At 36.1% G+C, this 22,064-nt stretch overlaps 1 protein-coding gene and 1 long non-coding RNA gene across 6 annotated transcripts in view; one reads left to right on the forward strand and one right to left on the reverse strand.

The window, feature by feature from the left end:
- The first annotated feature begins 13,315 nt into the window (after nucleotides 1-13,315).
- LOC144083138 (uncharacterized) lies at nucleotides 13,316-16,030 on the forward strand. Its single transcript, XR_013303483.1, has 4 exons — nucleotides 13,316-13,469; nucleotides 14,833-14,900; nucleotides 14,978-15,097; nucleotides 15,932-16,030. It is a non-coding gene; the product is annotated as an uncharacterized LOC144083138 (long non-coding RNA).
- Nucleotides 16,031-16,082: 52 nt separating this feature from the next.
- LOC144083843 (uncharacterized) overlaps nucleotides 16,083-22,064 on the reverse strand; it is a 63,542-nt gene continuing 57,560 nt past the window's right edge. For 3 of the 5 annotated variants that reach the window (XM_077611967.1, XM_077611965.1, XM_077611969.1), the window contains 5 exons: nucleotides 18,082-18,237; nucleotides 17,813-17,898; nucleotides 16,619-16,737; nucleotides 16,290-16,406; nucleotides 16,083-16,227 (listed from right to left, as the gene is read on the reverse strand). The gene's annotated coding sequence lies outside the window, so the exon portion shown is untranslated. Of the gene's footprint in view, nucleotides 16,228-16,289; nucleotides 16,407-16,504; nucleotides 16,556-16,618; nucleotides 16,738-17,812; nucleotides 17,899-18,081; nucleotides 18,238-22,064 lie in introns of those variants that run through there. The other 2 variants (XM_077611968.1, XM_077611966.1) reach the window with 2 other exon arrangements.

The following is a 22,064-nucleotide window of genomic DNA, read 5'->3' on the forward strand; positions in this document are numbered from 1 at the left end:
TCCAGCAACCCCCCACGATCCTAGTGAGGATAAAGTGGTTCATAAGATAAGATGAGACTTACTGTTCATTCTGTGTTCTCGTTGGGTAGCAGGTGCGAAAGTCCACCTGAGGAAAGAAAAAAAATAATCAGTTGTTTGGATTTTGGAAACAAAAACTTAAAATAGTGAAGTCAGTTTCAGAGCCCAGTGCAGCTAACTTTCCAAATTCTAGCCAGTATTCACATGTTTTTAGCACCATGATTTTTGGCTGTGGTAAATCAAACAACTAGGAATTTTAGTCCACTTTTTGGGGCAACTTTTCTCCAGACAAAAAAAACTTTTTAAAAAGTAGAAGCAACCGACATGCACCATTTTGAAAGCAAAGGATTTGTCAAGTACTGGTCGCGTTTAAAAAAAAAAAAGTAGACGTTACTAACATGTACTTTAACAAAAAAAAGCATTTGTCATGTACAGGTTGCATTATTTTTGGCGATTTAGCAGGTCTAAAAATATGCCTTTTTAAATAGGTATCGGCTAAATATAGCTTGAATTAAATCGGATAGGGTCTGAAGTTAAAAATCGGCATTGGGACATCCCTAGCTAAAACTAACTACTAACTAGACTAGCTGTAACTTGAAGCAACTCTTGACTACAAATAATTTCTCTGTCACCGTCAAACCAGCAGAGGGGGCCAACGCTTTATGGATTCGTCTTTGGTCAACAGGAAATGTGGTTATGCTGTAAAACACCTGCTGTGTTTGTGTGAAGACATGACAGTTATAGTTGTGACAAATTAGGTGTTTGAGCAACGTTTACACTGACTGCTTCAGTGGAAGATTTCACGACTTGAGTGAAGAAATGTGATTGATGTGAAAATTGAGTGTGTGATGGCAACTGAAAAATTAAACCAGTTGTGTTAATCACTAGTCTGCAAATCAATCTACTCTTAGGAACAGTCAAGGATTGCTTATCATTGGATTGGACATTTATTGCAGTCAATGGCAGTTGATGATTTAGTCAAGATTTGTTTGTGATGACCTCTAAACAGGAAATGTTAGCTTCACGCACGCAGTTTATATAAGACAGCTTAGTGGTATTGATCCAGCTCCTCCAGGAGACATTAGGTTGGTTATAATCAATAGTCTTCTTCAGTAGTTGTTCCTATCCAATTCCTTCTGCTTAAAAGAAGGTTTAAAAAAAGAGGAAAATCCAATCTGGTGGACTGAGGCGAGCGAAAATGGAATACCTCCACGTCCTTGAACTGGGCAGATAACGGAATGAGAGGATGCATTGGTGTCATTGTTTTGGTTAGTTGCTGCTGACAAAGCTGGGGATTTGAATCTAATCTAAAGTTTTGAGGCTTTAAAAAAAATAAATGGGTGAGTGAGTTGACTCATTTCTTCCAATCAAGTCAAAGTATAGTTTGAAAGTAGCGCTTGACTGTAATCAACTGATTACAATTGCAAAAAGCACTTGTTGGGTTTTGAATGAAAACTGGTGCCCAATGCGGACCTTTGAAGACCACTTCCACGTGACTAACTCATACCTGTCAACCTTTGCCGATAACTGCCCTTATAAATGATTATGATTCCCCTTACAAACCCCCCAAAAACCTTACAAACACCGTACGACGAGTCGTACGGTGTTTGTAAGGTTTTTGGGGGGTTTGTGAGGGGAATCATAATCATTTATAAGGGCAGTTATCGGCAGAGGTTGACAGGTATGCTAACTTGATGTGGAAGTGAGAAATAATAGCCTAGAGAAGTGGTCATATGATTGAAGATATTTTTGGCAGGGCCTCCCATGTAGTTTGCGCCCTGGGAGGTTGCCCACATTGCTTAGAGCAAAAACTGGCCCTGCTTATGCGAGTTGTTCATTTGTTTAGTCCTTTGATTTGCGAATTTAGGAAAATAATTGCCTAGAATGATCTCGTCATTGGTGGAGGGGAGGCGGGGCATCTGTTGCAAACGCGCAACACTTAATTTTTCAAATGTTTCCAATTACTGTTTCTGTTTCTGGGATAATTGAGGTGCAAATTTGACCTATTGTTCCTTGATTGGTTATCTTTTACAGTTGATGTTTGATAAGTTAGCATTACTAGTCTTATCGGGTTGTTTGTTAAAAGTTGGATCTTTTGTCTGCTCTTAAAAATTGACAAAAGGATCCCACATAGGGTGCTTATTAAAAAAGGGCTTTTTGAGTGTGAATTTTAATGATTGCCCCAAGATGGCCGCCTGTCGGGCTCCTGACGATTGTCAGGGCGCCCACGCAGGTGACTGTGATAATGGCCATCATTTATTCTCACAATTCCTTTTTACAGAGACGCAGCCCAGCGTGACATTCGTCCCCGGGTGGCGTGGAGCGCTTTGGGGTTTGCGCGCGCAGGTTTTGGCGAGGCGGGTTCTCGCCGCGGGAGGTTGGCGAGGTCACGCAGGGTCGACTCGCTCTCCCGCCGGGGTACGCGGGCGAGCGAGCGAGTCTTGTCCGCCATGTGCTTTAATGTCCGAAGGTATATGCATTAAAAAAATTCGCCCAAACTACAAAAGGTAGCAAAATAATGCACATATGATCTATGATATTTGGGCTTAACAATGTCTGCTAAATCAAGGCCAAAAGTATCGTAATCAGAACAAAAAGAAAATGCAAAGTTTAAGATTTAATTTTAGTTATTTTAAATAAAAACAATTCTATTTCAGGTCTTATTTTTTGCAATTGAATTTTTTTTTTACCTTCAGATATTTTTGTCGAGGGGGTTCTGGTTCACATCACCTAAAACTAAGGACATTAATGTAACAAATAGCATATGCTTTTGTTTTAAGTAGGCTCTGAACCTTCGGTGGCTCTCCATCCACTTGTCGGCAATAATGGTAAGTAAAGCATTTTATTTTATATTTTAATGTATTTTACTTTTTGGTATTTTAATGTAAACTTGGCTATACTCTGAAATTTGGCATGTGGGGAAATTTGGGTTATGTAGCCAGTGATGGGCAAATATATTTACATTCATTTTACAAGCTCCTTATTCGTTTAAAGAAAAAAAGCCTTACTATACTGTCGTTTTTTTAAACGAAAAAAAGCCTTACTATATTGTGTTTTTTTTAAGAAAGCCTTACTATACTATGCCGTTCGTTTAAGAAAAAAGCCTTACTATACTATGTCGTTCGTTTTAGAAAAAAGCCTTACTATACTATGTCGTTCGTTTAAGAAAAAAGCCTTACTATACTATGTCGTTTTTTTCAGAAAAAAGCCTTACTATATATACTGTCTTTTTTTTTTAGAAAAGAGACTTACTATATTGTCATTTTTTAAAAGAAAAAAAGCCTGACTATATTGTCGTTTTTAAAAGAAAAAAAGCCTTACTATATTGTGTTCTTTTTCAGAAAAAAGCCTTACTATACTTTCTCGTTTTTTAAAGAAAAAGGCCTTACTATACTATGTCGTTTTTTTAAAGAACAAAACCTTTCTATACTTTGTCGTTTTTTAAAGAAAAAAACATTACTATACTATGTCGTTTTTTTTTAAGAAAAAAAGCCTTACTATACTATGTCGTTTTTAAACAAAAAAGCCTTACTATACTATGTCGTTTTTAAACAAAAAAGCCTTACTATACTATGTCGTTTTTAAACAAAAAAGCCTTACTATACTATGTCGTTTTTAAACAAAAAAGCCTTACTATACTATGTCGTTTTTAAACAAAAAAGCCTTACTATACTATGTCGTTTTTAAACAAAAAAGCCTTACTATACTATGTCGTTTTTAAACAAAAAAGCCTTACTATACTATGTCGTTTTTAAACAAAAAAGCCTTACTATACTATGTCGTTTTTAAACAAAAAAGCCTTACTATACTATGTCGTTTTTAAACAAAAAAGCCTTACTATACTATGTCGTTTTTAAACAAAAAAGCCTTACTATACTATGTCGTTTTTAAACAAAAAAGCCTTACTATACTATGTCGTTTTTAAACAAAAAAGCCTTACTATACTATGTCGTTTTTAAACAAAAAAGCCTTACTATACTATGTCGTTTTTAAACAAAAAAGCCTTACTATACTATGTCGTTTTTAAACAAAAAAGCCTTACTATACTATGTCGTTTTTAAACAAAAAAGCCTTACTATACTATGTCGTTTTTAAACAAAAAAGCCTTACTATACTATGTCGTTTTTAAACAAAAAAGCCTTACTATACTATGTCGTTTTTAAACAAAAAAGCCTTACTATACTATGTCGTTTTTAAACAAAAAAGCCTTACTATACTATGTCGTTTTTAAACAAAAAAGCCTTACTATACTATGTCGTTTTTAAACAAAAAAGCCTTACTATATATACTGTCTTTTTTTTTAGAAAAGAGACTTACTATATTGTCATTTTGTAAAAGAAAAAAAGCCTTACTATATTGTGTTCTTTTTCAGAAAAAAGCCTTACTATATTGTGTTCTTTTTCAGAAAAAAGCCTTACTATACTTTCTCGTTTTTTAAAGAAAAAGGCCTTACTATACTATGTCGTTTTTTAAACAAAAAAGCCTTACTATACTATGTCGTTTTTAAACAAAAAAGCCTTACTATACTATGTCGTTTTTAAACAAAAAAGCCTTACTATACTATGTCGTTTTTAAACAAAAAAGCCTTACTATACTATGTCGTTTTTAAACAAAAAAGCCTTACTATACTATGTCGTTTTTAAACAAAAAAGCCTTACTATACTATGTCGTTTTTAAACAAAAAAGCCTTACTATACTATGTCGTTTTTAAACAAAAAAGCCTTACTATACTATGTCGTTTTTAAACAAAAAAGCCTTACTATACTATGTCGTTTTTAAACAAAAAAGCCTTACTATACTATGTCGTTTTTAAACAAAAAAGCCTCACTATACTATGTCGTTTTTAAACAAAAAAGCCTCACTATACTATGTCGTTTTTAAACAAAAAAGCCTCACTATACTATGTCGTTTTTAAACAAAAAAGCCTCACTATACTATGTCGTTTTTAAACAAAAAAGCCTCACTATACTATGTCGTTTTTAAACAAAAAAGCCTCACTATACTATGTCGTTTTTAAACAAAAAAGCCTCACTATACTATGTCGTTTTTAAACAAAAAAGCCTCACTATACTATGTCGTTTTTAAACAAAAAAGCCTCACTATACTATGTCGTTTTTAAACAAAAAAGCCTCACTATACTATGTCGTTTTTAAACAAAAAAGCCTCACTATACTATGTCGTTTTTAAACAAAAAAGCCTTACTATACTATGTCGTTTTTAAACAAAAAAGCCTTACTATACTATGTCGTTTTTAAACAAAAAAGCCTTACTATACTATGTCGTTTTTAAACAAAAAAGCCTTACTATACTATGTCGTTTTTAAACAAAAAAGCCTTACTATACTATGTCGTTTTTAAACAAAAAAGCCTTACTATACTATGTCGTTTTTAAACAAAAAAGCCTTACTATACTATGTCGTTTTTAAACAAAAAAGCCTTACTATACTATGTCGTTTTTAAACAAAAAAGCCTTACTATACTATGTCGTTTTTAAACAAAAAAGCCTTACTATAGTAAACTTGGCTTTTACTCTGAAATTTGGCAAGTGGGGAAATTTGGGTTATGTAGCCAGTGATGGGCAAATATATTTACATTCATTTTACAAGCTGCTTATTCGTTGTGCGGGTGCTGGAGCCTATCCCAGTCAACTGTTGTTTTCTGTTGCCTTTTCTGACACTTTTTTGGGGGCTTTACTGGCAAGAAATTAAGATTTTAAAGTCCCTAGGTATAGCGCAATTTGAGGTCATGCCAACGAAAATTGTCAAAATTATTGGCCTAAGAAATGGAGTCAAACATTTTGGAACATCAGTGGTGTGCCGTCAGGGCCTTCAAGGCCTTCTCTGCTGGCTTAAGAAATATCTGAATCACAGACTGATGTTAATTATATTTTGTCCATGAATACTTAAATAATTCCAAATTGTCTGTTAGCTTCCTTTCATTGCTTTTCCCCCTGGTTGCACTGCTTCAAGATGTGTGTTTTCATATTGAATCATTTAACCAATCACATTTCAGCCATTATTTGTTGCCAGGGTCAGAAATCTGCCTCAAGATCTTCACAATCAGTTCTGCAGGCTCTGCTGCATTAAACAAGCGTATTGTTGTGTTGAATTAATAGCGGTTTTGTCAACCCGCAATGGCTGAAGGAGGAGAAGAAATTGATTTGTTTGCAGATTTACTGTCAAAGCCATTTTCAAGACGGACTTTTCAAGAAAAAAAAGCTCGACATCATTAAGAAAGGTTGGTCAACTCCAAAGCAAGCAATCCTGTCACAACCGGGACTGAACATTTTCAGCACTAAATCGAATAAAACTTTTGCCAGAAATGCGACAAGATAGGCTCGACTTTCAGCATTAACTTCGATGGTGATAGAAAAGGAGGAAAGAAAGGAGGATGGATATTGTTTATTGGTCATTTTTGCAAGAAAAAAATCCTTACTCTACATGGTCATTTTTGCAAGAAAAAGCCTTACTATACATGGTCATTTTTTCCCCCAAAAAAGCCTTACTATACATGGTCATTTTTTCCTCCAAAAAAGCCTTACTATACATGGTCATTTTTGAAACAAAAAAGCCTTACTATACATGGTCATTTTTGCAACAAAAAAGCCTTACTATACATGGTCATTTTTTCCCCAAAAAAAGCCTTACTATACATGGTCATTTTTCCCCCAAAAAAGCCTTACTATACATGGTCATTTTTGAAACAAAAAAGCCTTACTCTACATGGTCATTTTTTGCAAGAAAAAGGCCTTAATACACATGATCATTTTTGCAACAAAAAAGCCTTACTATACATGGTCATTTTTGCAAGAAAAAAGCCTTACTCTACATGGTCATTTTTGCAAGAAAAAGCCTTACTATACATGGTCATTTTTGCAACCAAAAAAGCCTTACTCTACATGGTCATTTTTGCAAGAAAAAAAGCCTTACTATACATGGTCATTTTTGCAAGAAAAAAAAGCCTTACTATACATGGTCATTTTTGCAAGAAAAAAGCCTTACTGTACATGGTCATTTTTGCAAGAAAAAAATCCTTACTCTACATGGTCATTTTTGCAAGAAAAAGCCTTACTATACATGGTCATTTTTTCCCCCAAAAAAGCCTTACTATACATGGTCATTTTTTCCTCCAAAAAAGCCTTACTATACATGGTCATTTTTGAAACAAAAAAGCCTTACTATACATGGTCATTTTTGCAACAAAAAAGCCTTACTATACATGGTCATTTTTTCCCCAAAAAAAGCCTTACTATACATGGTCATTTTTCCCCCAAAAAAGCCTTACTATACATGGTCATTTTTGAAACAAAAAAGCCTTACTCTACATGGTCATTTTTTGCAAGAAAAAGGCCTTAATACACATGATCATTTTTGCAACAAAAAAGCCTTACTATACATGGTCATTTTTGCAAGAAAAAAGCCTTACTCTACATGGTCATTTTTGCAAGAAAAAGCCTTACTATACATGGTCATTTTTGCAACCAAAAAAGCCTTACTCTACATGGTCATTTTTGCAAGAAAAAAAGCCTTACTATACATGGTCATTTTTGCAAGAAAAAAAAGCCTTACTATACATGGTCATTTTTGCAAGAAAAAAGCCTTACTGTACATGGTCATTTTTGCAAGAAAAAAATCCTTACTCTACATGGTCATTTTTGCAAGAAAAAGCCTTACTATACATGGTCATTTTTTCCCCAAAAAAAGCCTTACTATACATGGTCATTTTTTCCCCCAAAAAAGCCTTACTATACATGGTCATTTTTGAAACAAAAAAGCCTTACTATACATGGTCATTTTTGCAACAAAAAAGCCTTACATACATGGTCATTTTTTCCCCAAAAAAAGCCTTACTATACATGGTCATTTTTCCCCCAAAAAAGCCTTACTATACATGGTCATTTTTGAAACAAAAAAGCCTTACTATACATGGTCATTTTTGCAAGAAAAAATGCCTTACTATACATGGTCATTTTTGCAAGGAAAAAAGCCTTACTATACATGGTCATTTTTGCAAGAAAAAAATCCTTACTCTACATGGTCATTTTTGCAAGAAAAAGCCTTACTATACATGGTCATTTTTTCCCCCAAAAAAGCCTTACGATACATGGTCATTTTTCCCCCAAAAAAGCCTTACTATACATGGTCATTTTTGAAACAAAAAAGCCTTACTCTACATGGTCATTTTTTGCAAGAAAAAGGCCTTAATACACATGATCATTTTTGCAAAAAAAGCCTTACTATACATGGTCATTTTTGCAAGAAAAAAACCTTACTATACATGGTCATTTTGCAACAAAAAAGCCTTACTATACATGGTCATTTTTGCAAGAAAAAAGCCTTGCTATACATGGTCATTTTTGCAAGCAAAAAAGCCTTACTATACATGGTCATTTTTGCAAGAAAAAACGCCTCACTATACATGGTCATTTTTGTAAGAAAAAACCCTTACTATACATGGTCATTTTTGCAACCAAAAAAGCCTTACTATACATGGTCATTTTTGCAACCAAAAAGCCTTACTATACATGGTCATTTTTGCAACCAAAAAAGCCTTACTATACATGGTCATTTTTGCAACCAAAAAAGCCTTACTATACATGGTCATTTTTGCAACCAAAAAAACCTTACTATACATGGTCATTTTTGCAAGAAAAAAAACCTTACGCTACATGGTCATTTTTGCAACCAAAAAAGCCTTACTCTACATGGTCATTTTTGCAAGAAAAAAAGCCTTACTATACATGGTCATTTTTGCAAGAAAAAAAGCCTTACTATACATGGTCATTTTTGCAAGAAAAAAGCCTTACTATACATGGTCATTTTTGCAAGAAAAAAAAGCCTTACTATACATGGTCATTTTTGCAAGAAAAAAGCCTTACTGTACATGGTCATTTTTGCAAGAAAAAAAGCCTTACTATACATGGTCATTTTTGCAAGAAAAAAATCCTTACTCTACATGGTCATTTTTGCAAGAAAAAGCCTTACTATACATGGTCATTTTTTCCCCAAAAAAAGCCTTACGATACATGGTCATTTTTCCCCCAAAAAAGCCTTACTATACATGGTCATTTTTGAAACAAAAAAGCCTTACTCTACATGGTCATTTTTTGCAAGAAAAAGGCCTTAATACACATGATCATTTTTGCAAAAAAAGCCTTACTATACATGGTCATTTTTGCAAGAAAAAAACCTTACTATACATGGTCATTTTGCAACAAAAAAGCCTTACTATACATGGTCATTTTTGCAAGAAAAAAGCCTTGCTATACATGGTCATTTTTGCAAGCAAAAAAGCCTTACTATACATGGTCATTTTTGCAAGAAAAAACGCCTCACTATACATGGTCATTTTTGTAAGAAAAAACCCTTACTATACATGGTCATTTTTGCAACCAAAAAAGCCTTACTATACATGGTCATTTTTGCAACCAAAAAGCCTTACTATACATGGTCATTTTTGCAACCAAAAAAGCCTTACTATACATGGTCATTTTTGCAACCAAAAAAGCCTTACTATACATGGTCATTTTTGCAACCAAAAAAACCTTACTATACATGGTCATTTTTGCAAGAAAAAAAACCTTACGCTACATGGTCATTTTTGCAACCAAAAAAGCCTTACTCTACATGGTCATTTTTGCAAGAAAAAAAGCCTTACTATACATGGTCATTTTTGCAAGAAAAAAAGCCTTACTATACATGGTCATTTTTGCAAGAAAAAAGCCTTACTATACATGGTCATTTTTGCAAGAAAAAAATCCTTACTCTACATGGTCATTTTTGCAAGAAAAAGCCTTACTATACATGGTCATTTTTGCAAGAAAAAGCCTTACTATACATGGTCATTTTTCCCCCAAAAAAAGCCTTACTATACATGGTCATTTTTTCGCCCAAAAAAGCCTTACTATACATGGTCATTTTTGAAACAAAAAAGCCTTACTATACATGGTCATTTTTGCAACAAAAAAGCCTTACTATACATGGTCATTTTTCCCCAAAAAAGCCTTACTATACATGGTCATTTTTCCCCCAAAAAAGCCTTACTATACATGGTCATTTTTGAAACAAAAAAGCCTTACTATACATGGTCATTTTTGCAAGAAAAAATGCCTTACTATACATGGTCATTTTTGCAAGGAAAAAAGCCTTACTATACATGGTCATTTTTGCAAGAAAAAAATCCTTACTCTACATGGTCATTTTTGCAAGAAAAAGCCTTACTATACATGGTCATTTTTCCCCAAAAAAAGCCTTACTATACATGGTCATTTTTCCCCCAAAAAAGCCTTACTATACATGGTCATTTTTGAAACAAAAAAGCCTTACTCTACATGGTCATTTTTTGCAAGAAAAAGGCCTTAATACACATGATCATTTTTGCAAAAAAAGCCTTACTATACATGGTCATTTTTGCAAGAAAAAAACCTTACTATACATGGTCATTTTGCAACAAAAAAGCCTTACTATACATGGTCATTTTTGCAAGAAAAAAGCCTTACTCTACATGGTCATTTTTGCAAGAAAAAGCCTTACTATACATGGTCATTTTTGCAAGGAAAAAAAGCCTTACTATACATGGTCATTTTTGCAACCAAAAAAGCCTTACTCTACATGGTCATTTTTGCAAGAAAAAAAGCCTTACTATACATGGTCATTTTTGCAAGAAAAAAAGCCTTACTATACATGGTCATTTTTGCAAGAAAAAAGCCTTACTGTACATGGTCATTTTTGCAAGAAAAAAATCCTTACTCTACATGGTCATTTTTGCAAGAAAAAGCCTTACTATACATGGTCATTTTTTCCCCAAAAAAAGCCTTACTATACATGGTCATTTTTCCCCCCAAAAAAGCCTTACTATACATGGTCATTTTTGAAACAAAAAAGCCTTACTATACATGGTCATTTTTGCAACAAAAAAGCCTTACTATACATGGTCATTTTTCCCCAAAAAAAGCCTTACTATACATGGTCATTTTTCCCCCAAAAAAGCCTTACTATAAATGTCATTTTTGAAACAAAAAAGCCTTACTATACATGGTCATTTTTGCAAGAAAAAATGCCTTACTATACATGGTCATTTTTGCAAGGAAAAAGCCTTACTATACATGGTCATTTTTGCAAGAAAAAAATCCTTACTCTACATGGTCATTTTTGCAAGAAAAAGCCTTACTATACATGGTCATTTTTTCCCCCAAAAAAGCCTTACTATACATGGTCATTTTTCCCAAAAAAAAGCCTTACTATACATGGTCATTTTTGAAACAAAAAAGCCTTACTCTACATGGTCATTTTTTGCAAGAAAAAGGCCTTAATACACATGATCATTTTTGCAAAAAAAGCCTTACTATACATGGTCATTTTTGCAAGAAAAAAACCTTACTATACATGGTCATTTTGCAACAAAAAAGCCTTACTATACATGGTCATTTTTGCAAGAAAAAAGCCTTACTCTACATGGTCATTTTTGCAAGAAAAAGCCTTACTATACATGGTCATTTTTGCAAGGAAAAAAAGCCTTACTATACATGGTCATTTTTGCAACCAAAAAAGCCTTACTCTACATGGTCATTTTTGCAAGAAAAAAAGCCTTACTATACATGGTCATTTTTGCAAGAAAAAAAGCCTTACTATACATGGTCATTTTTGCAAGAAAAAAGCCTTACTGTACATGGTCATTTTTGCAAGAAAAAAATCCTTACTCTACATGGTCATTTTTGCAAGAAAAAGCCTTACTATACATGGTCATTTTTTCCCCAAAAAAAGCCTTACTATACATGGTCATTTTTTCCCCCAAAAAAGCCTTACTATACATGGTCATTTTTGAAACAAAAAAGCCTTACTATACATGGTCATTTTTTGAAACAAAAAAGCCTTACTCTACATGGTCATTTTTTGCAAGAAAAAGGCCTTAATACACATGATCATTTTTGCAAAAAAAGCCTTACTATACATGGTCATTTTTGCAAGAAAAAAACCTTACTATACATGGTCATTTTGCAACAAAAAAGCCTTACTATACATGGTCATTTTTGCAAGAAAAAAGCCTTACTCTACATGGTCATTTTTGCAAGAAAAAGCTTTACTATACATGGTCATTTTGCAAGGAAAAAAGCCTTACTATACATGGTCATTTTTGCAAGAAAAAAATCCTTATTCTACATGGTCATTTTTGCAAGAAAAAGCCTTACTATACATGGTCATTTTTTCCCCAAAAAAAGCCTTACTATACATGGTCATTTTTTCCCCCAAAAAAGCCTTACTATACATGGTCATTTTTGAAACAAAAAAGCCTTACTATACATGGTCATTTTTGCAACAAAAAAGCCTTACTATACATGGTCATTTTTGCAAGAAAAAAGCCTTACTGTACATGGTCATTTTTGCAAGAAAAAAAGCCTTACTCTACATGGTCATTTTTGCAAGAAAAAAATCCTTACTCTACATGGTCATTTTTGCAAGAAAAAGCCTTACTATACATGGTCATTTTTCCCCCCCAAAAAGCCTTACTATACATGGTCATTTTTCCCCAAAAAAAGCCTTACTATACATGGTCATTTTTGAAACAAAAAAGCCTTACTATACATGGTCATTTTTTGAAACAAAAAAGCCTTACTCTACATGGTCATTTTTTGCAAGAAAATGGCCTTAATACACATGATCATTTTTGCAAAAAAAGCCTTACTATACATGGTCATTTTTGCAAGAAAAAAACCTTACTATACATGGTCATTTTGCAACAAAAAAGCCTTACTCTACATGGTCATTTTGCAAGAAAAAAGCCTTATTCTACATGGTCATTTTTGCAAGAAAAAGCCTTACTATACATGGTCATTTTTGCAAGGAAAAAAGCCTTACTAAACATGGTCATTTTTGCAAGAAAAAGGTCTTACTATACATGGTCATTTTTGCAAGAAAAAAAGCCTCACTATACATGGTCATCATAAATATTCATGGACAAAATATAATAAACATCAGTCAGTCTGTGTTTCAGATACTATTTAAGACCTACAGAGAAGGCCTTGCAGGCCCTGATGATCCACCACTGAGTTATTGTATACAATACAATGAAGCATTTATTGTGTGTCAAATGTTAAACTTTTAATGGAGTCAGATGGCTTGGAATAATGGTGAGTTGATGTAAAATACTAAGTCAAATGTTATTCAATATTTGGTGAAAATTGTTTACTAATACGTATTGTTTTATAGCATCAAGACCACAAAACTCACGACTATTCTACGTCATCTTCAAAACAGACAAGTTGGGAGTTGGGAGGACAAACCACCTCTTGGAGCGCAGTAATCAAGCCACTATCTTTTCCACTTTCAATGCGGCCGGACAATATGGGCGTGGTTACGCTATTGTAGACGCAGCCGAGTTAATTAAGCGCATGCGCAGTAACCATCCCTTTGGAAGCCTTTCTCACGCTGACGGTCGACTAGCACGCCAAACGAGGTAAGAAGTACAGCATTTCACTGGCCTAAATGCGTTTTTATCACGCTATCGGGAGATTTTTCAGCAATCAATTGAGCCCAAAACGCCAACAAATATCTTAGTTTAATGCCAGGTTTAGCACACCGTCGACAATTTAAGTTTGCGCTGCTTTTCCTCTCCGGCTGTGTGAGGTATGTTGCTAGTTAACATTAGCGTGAGTGTCACGATTTGACTTAAAAGGTATGTTGTCCGTTTTCTCTCCATTATTGAGTCGTGTGGCAAGACTTTAAATTTAATCAAACAACGCTGAGTCATCAACCGACAGTTTGCTGGGTAAATGCTCACTCTAGACATCCAGAGGCAAGATTTCGTTCCTGTTGTATGTAATTATAGTTTTCATTGCGAGTGCTAAACACCCGTAGCCGATTTGTAATTGTTCTGTTTTTCCAAAAAAAATCACTTATACAAAACTGTCAAGCCAACTTTCTCTTAGCTGTTCACGTCAGTCTGTATTTTTAATCGCCGTATACAAAACTATTAAGCCAACTTTCTCCTAGCTCACTGGTGTCAAAGCGGCGGCCCGGGGGCCAAATCTGGCCCGCCGCGTCATTTTGTACGGCCCGAGAAAGTAAATCATGAGTGCCGACTTTCTGTTAGGATCAAATTCAAATGAAGATTATACATGTATATTATATTTCCTCATTTCCCCCTTTTTAAATCATTTTTTTCCGTTTTGTGTTTTTAGTTCAAAAAGCATTTGGTAAAATCTAAAAATATTTTTGTAAAATTCTGTTTTCCACTAATATTGAACATATTCCCAAAAACATTTTGTTTCCTTTTGAAATGAAAAACAAATTATAAGATATTTTCCCTCATGAAGAAAAAAAAGCTCAAACAAACCTTTTTTAGACCTATAAAAACAGAATATTTAGGGCTTTTGATACAGTTTTTTAATCCAATTTAAATAGAAAAAAATATCAAAATATTATTTCAAAAATGATCCGGCCCACGTGAAATCGAGTTGACGTTATTGCGAACCAACCCGAGTTTGACACCCTTGTCCTAGCTGTTAACGTCAGTCTGTATATTTAATCGCCTTGTCTGGAAAAGGAAAAATAGCACTTGGCACTTGCTAACTAATCTTCATTTTTTATCTTGATCGTTTATTAAATTTCTTGTAAGATTTCCCTATCCCGTAATTGTTTGGCAACCCCCAAATACCTTGGTTAAATCAAGTTGTCCCTGTTTAGCATCAAGATAAAACTACTCCCCCCCCATCCCCCCCCCCAAAAAAAAAAAAAAAAAAATTAAGCCTATCTGTTGAATCTCCAGGCTCTATATATGCTAACTTATGCTTTTTTGTGTGCAAATTTTCCCTGTTTAGCACCAAGATGCAGCTCTTCTAGCATGCCTAGAGCACTATTGAGGTTATAGAAGAGGAGACTGGGCCAGGTAAAACTACACAAAAAAAAGTTGAATCTCCATTCTATATATTCTAACTTTTGCTATTTTTTTTTTGCATGCAACAGGCCTGAGAGATCTTCCTCACAAGTTGCCCACTTGAATCATATGGTGTCTCTGTACTTCTGAAAATCCAAATTAAATAAAAGCCTAAATCATCTCCACAGCTCTTTGACTAAATCTTTAAGGTAAGAAGGATCTCAGTTAATGTTAGAGCAGGAATTCTAAGTATTTATTCCCAATTTTTTTCTAATTTTATTTTTCAAGTGTTTACTCCCCAGCTTTTATTCCCTAATTTTATTTTTCTAAGTGTATATACCCCCAGTTTTTTTTCTAATTTTATTTTCCAAGTGTTTATTCCCCCAGCTTTTTTTTCCTCATTTTATTTTCTAAGTGTTTATTCCCCAGCTTTTATTCCCTAATTTTATTTTTCTAAGTGTATATACCCCGTTTTTTTTCTAATTTTATTTTCCAAGTGTTTATTCCCCCAGCTTTTTTTTCCTCCTAATTTTATTTTCTAAGTGTATATACCCCCAGCTTTTTTTTCCTCATTTTATTTTCTAAGTGTTTATTCCCCAGCTTTTTTTCCCTAATTTTATTTTCTAAGTGTATATACCCCCAGCTATTTTCCCCACTTTTTTTTCTAAGTGTTTATTCCCCAGCTTTTATTCCCTAATTTTATTTTTCTGAGTGTATATACCCCCAGCTATTTTCCCCACTTTATTTTCTAAGTGTTTACTCCCCCCATTTTATTTTCTAAGTGTTTATTCCCCAGCTTTTATGCCCTAATTTTATTTTTCTAAGTGTATATACCCCCAGTTTTTTTTCTTATTTTATTTTCTGAGTGTATATACCCCCAGCTATTTTCTTTCTAAGTGTTTATTCCCCAGCTTTTTTTTTCTAAGTGTTTATTCCCCCAGTTTTGGTTTTCTTTAATTTTCTAAGTGTATTTTACAAATTAATTAGAAGTGTAAAATTGTTTTATGAACCTTTAACTAAAATGTCTTGTTTTATGTCTACAGGTGGACAAACTGGAGAAAAGACTGGCTACATCAATCATGTATCAATGTAATGCCAACTAAGTGTGTTAAAGTTGAAATGTTTACCTGTAAATAAAATTTTTAACTTGGATTGTTACTTACATTTTTTGTTAGATAAAGACAAACACATGTATGCATTGAAAAACTTTTATTTTGACATAGAAAAACCAGCTCTCGAGATAGGTTCGCACAGGCCCTCCAGCATTTTTTAAAAATCAGTTTTGCCTTCATCCATTTTCAAATGGACGAAGAAACTCCCCTTGGACCCAGGGGAAAATCTGGAAAACAAAAAAGGGTTCAATACACAAAGTTAAGTAAAACACCATTCGCAAGGTCTTACCTTTTATTTTGAAAAACTTTGGAGATAGGTTCTCGCGTAACCCCCAGCACCGAGAAATGAGGGGGTGCGTCAGCCTATCTGTACATAGGCAGGAAACCTTGTCCCCCTTGTGGAATTCTGGAAAACAAAAAAAAGGGGTCAATACACAGAGTTAAGTGAAAAACCATTCGCAAGGTCTTACCTTTTATTTTGAAAAACTTTGGAGATAGGTTCTCGCGTCAGCCTATCTGTACATAGGCAGGAAACCTTGTCCCCCTTGTGGAATTCTGGAAAACAAAAAAAGGGGTCAATACACAAAGTTAAGTGAAAAACCATTCACAAGGTCTTACCTTTTATTTTGAAAAACTTTGGAGATAGGTTCTCGCGTAACCCCCAGCACCGAGAAATGAGGGGGTGCGTCAGCCTATCTGTACATAGGCAGGAAACCTTGTCCCCCTTGAGTGGAACTCTGAAAAACAAAAAGGGGTCAAGGCACAATTGATTAAGTTACATAAAAAATAATTACAGACTAGGGCCTAATTAAGTCAAATTCAACTAAAAAAACTCCTACATTTAGCTTTTTTTCTATAAAACATCAAAAGGGTACCCATTATTCAGACACTGCAAAAGGCAATATTAGACATACTCCTGATGGTCTGCTGCATAAAGACTAAAAAATGATCCGAGTCTTTAAACGCCCCTATCCAGTCTATTTTTCATGTTTTCCTCCACAAACAAATAATCAGGATCTTGATGTGGTGGGAAATATAGAAAACACACTGGACAGGGGCCAACAAGGTACAAATTACATGAAAATAATAAATAAAAAAAATCCTACTTCTGCTTTGAGTTTTTCAGTCAATTATTTCAAATCAATTCATTCTTAAAAAAATAAATATCCAAAAAGCTTCCGTTTTTCTCTTATGCCGAGGAATTTTTTTTTTTAAATGAGTCAAAAATGACACCGGCACTATTGTTGAATAAATGTCACTTAGGTTTTGTCAAAACCACATTTAAAAATGAAATGGTCCAAGCCCTGAGGTCTTTAAGAAAGTTAACAGGGTAAAAGTATATAATCTATTCGAGTGCACAGTTCCACTACATGGTAGATTTTTTTGTACCAATTACCAATTTCGGCTACGCAGTTATCTGGGTATGATGACAAAGCCTATGTTCAATTATTATTTGTAAGTTCAGAAAGATGTGAAACTCACAAGCGGAAGCTACTCCTACACTTGCCACTATAGTATTTTTTTTTAAATTAAATTCAATAGGGATGACCCTATTTTACAGTTTTTCATTAACCGCGATAATCGAGGGATTACTGTTAATTCCTTACACGTCCACTAATGGCATTTGTGTGGGTGACTTATCCACAGGTTTTTGCTATAAAAAAAACACCGAGCTAGTTCGTGTTTTCATTCAAAAGTTGAATGTATCATGATGAAAAACGAGCCAATTGCGCAAAGCCTCGAATACTGAACGCTGACGTTTAAATATTACACGGATAGAGATAATCGGAACTATATTTAAAAATGACTCACTTTGTTATGGCGTCGACAAGATGCCCCTTTCTGGTCGTTTTGGCCACATTCTTGATGTTTCCCAGCAGTCGGTGCTCGTTGAGGGTCTGAAACACACAATGGAATGATTTCTTTTTAAACAAAGAGCGATCGGTAACGCAATGTAGCCAATTTGTTTGCAAACATTTTGCCGTCTGCACACACATGGGGCTACATCACGTCAACGAATCATGCTCTTATCACTCTTAAGACGAGAATTGGGGCTTCGAAATCCCCAAATGACAACGAACCAAATGTGCTGCATCGTCCTGTGAGAAGTTAGTCAGGCTTTCTTCGGCAAATCGTCACTTTTGAGCTGCTCTGCAGTGCACGTCCGTGTTGCCTCCTGGCTCATCAGCCATTTTGGGGTCTGACGTCGGCAATTTCAACTGTGACCTCGGCCACGCCTATTTAAAATAGACACACAAAAAATATAAATTGTTTTCATAATAACGTGCGTTAGTCAGTGTCTGTGTGGGGGGAGGAGGCTGTAAATGCTTTTTGGTTGGACTTTAATACTTAAAAAACAAAATACATTGTTTTCATAATAACAAGCATTAGTCAGTGGGTGGGGCGGGGGCGGGGCTGTAAATACGTGTTGATTGGGCATTCATACTTAAAAAAAAACACATTGTTTCATCATAACGTGCATTAGTTAGTGGGGGGAGCTGTAAATATTTTTGAGTTGGGCTTTAATCCTTTAAAATACAGTATTGCACATTGTGAACATTGTGATGACATGCACTTTAGTGTTTGTTTTTTACTTCTAGACATTTAAACAGTGGCAGTGCATTTTTTTTGCCGTTTCACGTATGGACGTATATGGACGTAGCGACGTTCATCGCTGTCTTTTTACCGTGGAAATGATACTCTGGGCCCGGTTCTGATGTCTAAAAAGCTCCAGTATTTGTATTTAATCAATAAATGCTGTTTTCGGCTGGATTTTACCCAATTTTCGGGCAATGTTTGCCCGTACGCCATTGACGTTCATTACTGTCTTTTCCCGGGAAAATCACCCCCCCCCCCGGCCCGATTGTAATGTCTGAAAAGCTCCAGTATTTGTATTTAATCATGAAATGCTGCTAGGAAGTGGATTCTACCCCATTTTTGTGCATTAATTTATTGATTATTTTTTATGTGTCGCAGCTGTAGCTGCAGTAGAGGTTTTATAGCCATAAAATAGTTTTTGAGGGTTGGATTGAAGGCGCTACGAGAAAATGCACGGACCGCCACTGTGGAACACCCTGTACACAAAAACCCATCAACTTCCATTGACACCAGTAGACATTCAGTCCATTTAAAGCGGGAGGGATGGCAGTGCATGAACAAACTACTAGCGATAAATTGTAAGAGCCAGATTATCGGTCCAATTTTTCTGTCATCTAAAGTTTGAGACAAGCTCTTCCAAAATACATCAAACAAACTCAGCCAAGGCCGACCTCGAGATGACCCCCACAAATAAAATGATCCAGCCCACTTGCAATCTAGTTAGCCTTAATGTGGCCTACCAAGCTAACACGCCGTAATATGCCACCCAACAAAAAATAATGAAATGCATACAAGTCACATAAGCGAGGACCAGGAGGTGGCGAGCTTAACGGGCGCCGCCCGCTGCGCCGACCCGTCATGTCAGCGGGACGCTCGTCTCCCGTCGAGAGACGAGCGTCGCGCATCAAGCCACTTAAGAGCGTTCCGCCGCGCAAGCGCGACGGATGTGTATTAGTGGGGGGTCGGCCAGGCGTGGCCCGCCGGGCGGGTGGTCCGCTAGCTCGCTCTCTCCCGGGACGCCCCCCCTCTGGAGATCAGACTTTGTCCGTTAACAGCGAGGAGTCAAAGCGCGGGTTACGTTAGAAGCGACTTTGGCGCTGATCTGTGTTGAACTTTGGGGAAAAAAAATTGTAGCTTATTAGTTAGTGAGTTAGTCCCAGAAAACGAGGTCAAAAAACAACAACAACAAAACGCTCATCGCAGTGGGAGTAAACTGTAGGGAAAAATGCTGATATGTACATTTAAACGTAAACATTCTGGAAATTTCCCCTTATTAAAAAAACACATTATGATAGTGTACAATTACTAGCCTAGCATGCATGTTTTTGGGCTGTGGGAACCAGAGGAGAACATTCAAACTGTACACTAGAAGGTGGAAAACCCACCGGAAATTGAACCCTTGATCTAAGAACTGTGAGGTGAACATGCTAACCACTCTCCCCGCTCTCGGTTTCAACTTTTATGGTCACATCTCGGCGGAATCAGATAATCTGAAACCCCCTCCCTCCTTTGACCCACTTTCAATTTCCATCTCGTCACACGATAAACTCAACGAGTATCCACTACTTTTTTCCACGTAGTCAAACGTATTTGATTTTTACTTTGAAAAAGCGTTTCTTCACTTTTAATCAATAACGTATACTTTACAGACGTGTTAGCTAACCCCTCACATGCACTTTCTATACAATCTGCCAGTCATTAATAATAATAATCAAAGTCGGCGCCTATAGACTGTAGTGTGAATTTAGCTGATTGCGGTTCTTTCTTAAAAAGAAGCTGAAGAGAAGCAATTTCATTTCCACTTCCTTTGCCTGAAAGCCCCCCTCGCCTGCACCCCCTTGTCTGCCAGTTCTTTATGATTATTATTATTTCCTATTTCTGTCAACAGGACTTTGTGAGCCGTCGCTGTGCTGCGACCGATACCAGCTGACCTCAATTTACTGGCGGGCCGTCATGAATACGATTAGGACGCCACGTAAAAACCCGACTCAAGTGGAAGGTTGACTGACGTGACGCCGTTTGGAGATGATTACATTGACGCATTTCCAGACTCTTCATTAGGTACACCTGGGTTTGTCCCATTTACATTTTTTTTCCGCCTCCTCCGAGTCTCTTGATTTGACAGTGGTACCTCGTGATACAACATGCTCGTGTTACAACAAAAATGTTGATCGGAAAATTCGCTCGCGATACAATTAAAATTTCGAGATGCGACGAAGCCAGGTGGCCATGACAAAAATTAATAGCTATGCTAAGTATAAACACAAAAAAATTATTAAAGTCCAGCATAAATTCTAAATCTAAAAACAGAATTTGAAAAGAATTTGAAAAAAACATCAAGCTCATTCACTAACAACTTCCCTCACGAACTACCATTGACGGCGCCCAATCCATTTTGACGGGGAGGGCTGGCCGCATCAATGGTAGTTTTCCGATATTTAACTGAGGCGTAAATTGCGTACGTCATTATATGAGCAACATTTGGAGGATCATTTCCCCCCACTGCCCCTTAACGCAAAACCATCACTGATGCTAATGTGTATACATTTCACCTAATGCAGGAAAACATCTGCTGAGGCTTTACAGCTTTTAGTGTTACGTTGCGCATTAATGATCGCGCGCAAACACGCACGAGCGCGCAGATGACGAAAGCAGGACGCGTTTGACGGCGATGAATATAAAGTATAAACACTCCTCGCAACGCTGCCCCCTTGGCCTCAATTTCACGCCATTATCTGGGCATAATAAACACATTAGCTTTCCTTCCCGAGATGAAGCTTCCCGCGCTACATCCATTGCTTGGTCCATGTGAATAATGCATGAAGCCCCTTCACGACTAAACTCCCCCGCAAGGCCCACCGCAATGACGGCGGGGGGGTGGCGGGGGGTCACTAACCATGCTCAATGTCGTACCATCTTTAGAGAAATGCTGAGAAATTAGCGCCCAGTGAGAAAGATTAGAAAGACACTTACTACTAACTCTGACTACCGTTAAAAATGGTACTCGGACGATTCGCCGAAAGACGTTTGGCCGATGTACGTTTGGCCGATGTACGTTTGGCCGACGGACAGTTCGCCGAACGGACGCGCTCGCCCCGCCCCCGGATTGTGTGTGTACATGTTTTTCAACCTCGGCCCGTGGGCCATATACGGCCCGTTACAGATGACATTCATTTAGGAATAATGGCATGTAGTGACGGCAAAAATGTGACGAGTCAAGGGAGGTACTGCATAAATACTTCCAATTGTTGCTGAAGAGGATACATTTTACATTCAGATATTTGACTTTAACACTAAATCGAAAAAATTATCGTTTGAAATTCAGCCAGCGCACCTACTACATGTTTGCTAGTTTTTTGGAGGGTATAAGTTACTTTTGTTAATTAACAAGGTGGCGGTTGCTTACCATGCCATGTCACACCTCGGTCGCATATTTCCTGTCAGACTGAGTTATCACCCCCTCCAA

This window comes from Stigmatopora argus, chromosome 10, assembly GCF_051989625.1.
Source record: "Stigmatopora argus isolate UIUO_Sarg chromosome 10, RoL_Sarg_1.0, whole genome shotgun sequence".
Taxonomy (NCBI): domain Eukaryota; kingdom Metazoa; phylum Chordata; class Actinopteri; order Syngnathiformes; family Syngnathidae; genus Stigmatopora; species Stigmatopora argus.